At 35.8% G+C, this 1,879-nt stretch overlaps 1 protein-coding gene across 1 annotated transcript in view; it reads left to right on the forward strand.

Moving 5' to 3' along the window:
* OTOGL (otogelin-like) overlaps positions 1–1,879 on the forward strand; it is a 164,205-nt gene that overhangs the window by 122,796 nt on the left and 39,530 nt on the right. The window lies entirely within an intron of this gene.

A 1,879-nucleotide genomic window follows, 5' to 3' on the forward strand; every position in this document is an offset into this window, starting at 1 on the left:
GAGAAATTGAGAGAATAAACAATGCAGAGGACCAAAATGACAGTTTCAGGCAGAAGGACCAGCAAATACAAAGACGCTGAGGGGAGAATGTACCTAACATATTAATAGAATTAAAGAATAACAAGGGGACCATTAAATAAGGAAGGACTAAGACAATGGAAAATAAGGTAGATTATATAAAGCCTTGTAGACCATTATTGAAGGCTGTGGCTATTATTTTAAATGACACAAGACACTACTTTTGAGCCAAGGAATTACATGATCTGATTTGTTTCAGGATTATTTTGGCTGCTATGTTGCAAGGAGGGTGTAAGGAGACAATAGGGTATTGTAGGAATATAGGCAAGAGATCACTGTGGCCTGGGCCAGGTGATAGCAATGGAGATGGGGAGAAATGCCTCGATCCTCGATATATTTTAAAGGAAGAGGCCGCGAATTAGGTGAGGGATTAGATGTGGGGTGTGAGTGAAAGAGAGGCATCAAGGATTCTAAGATTCTTGACTTGAGCAACTGAAGGACTGGTGTTAACCAGGAAGGGGAAATCGTGAGAAGTGAAGGCCGGAGGTCAGTCCAATCTCAAATTCAGTTTTGCCTCAAGTAAAGTTTGAGATTTCTTATAGACATCAAAAAGCTGTGGATATACAGACCTGGTGGACCTACATGGTGTATAGGTCAGAGGTCAGACTAAGATAACATTTTGGGAATTCTCAGTGGATAAATGATGTTTAAAGTTATGAGACTGCACTCCAAAAGGAGAGAGTGCAGATAGAGAAGAAAAGAGGCCACCACAACTTCAATTGGTTGAGAGAAGATGACAAACATGCAGAGAATGGCAACCAGTGAAACAGAAAAATGTAGGAGATTGTAGGTGATCCGCAATGTAAGGAAAGAAAGTCTCGGAAGGAAGATAGAGTGATAACCTACATGTGAATAGGTCACCTACGACGAGGTGTGAGGAGCGGTCATTGGATTTGGCAATGTACAATTCATTGGTGACCTTGTTCAAAATAGTTTCAGGAGAGTGAAAGGTATAAAATCTTTTAGGCAGTTTAGATGCTGTGAGAACTTTAGTTCTCTTCTAATTGCTTTTATTTTTCTGATTAAATCGAAAGCAAGGTAAATACCTGAGAGTTGGTACAACTTCTGCACAAAAAATTTTGGAAAATTGGGCCTACCATATGCTTTTAACTTTAGAAGTCCTCACTTAATAGTCTCACTATTTAGAAAGTTATTTAACTTTTCTTACCCTTGTTTTTCTTTCTTTTTTTAAAAAATCATGTACAACATTGGAATGGTGGAAACTGACCCAAAATATTTAGAGAGAAGTAAATCAAATAAGATATTTTATTAGAGTATGACATATAATAGGTGCTAAATAGTTAACTTTTCTTTCTAAATCCTGAGATGCAGTATAGAGTAATGGTCAAGAGCGCAGATTCCTGAATAACAATGCCTGAGCATAAATTCTGACCCTACTACCTTCTAGCTATGGGACCTTGGGCAAGTTTCTTTAATTTTCATCCTGATTTCTTCACCTGTCAAATAGGAAAAATAACTGTACCTATCTCAGAGAGTTATGGGAATGAAATGGGTTAATTAGAACAATGTCTGGTTTATCATTGCTATAATTACTATCATAACAAATAGAATGTGATTTATAAACTTTGAAAAATCTACCACTTATTTATTTCTTATTTGTTTACCTAGATGTTTTGAGCTTCATATAAAAATTAATTTATAATGATACTATCCAGGTGCTGTCAAACTGTTGTTGCATGTGAATTTTTCATGAAATATTTTGGTAGTATTAAGTTTTAATTTTTTAAACTGACATTAACAGAAGTTATATTCATATACTAGCTTTATACAATGTAGTGTG

The sequence above is a fragment of the Galeopterus variegatus genome, unplaced genomic scaffold, assembly GCF_000696425.1.
Source record: "Galeopterus variegatus unplaced genomic scaffold, G_variegatus-3.0.2 Scaffold1692, whole genome shotgun sequence".
NCBI classification, from domain to species: Eukaryota; Metazoa; Chordata; class Mammalia; order Dermoptera; family Cynocephalidae; genus Galeopterus; species Galeopterus variegatus.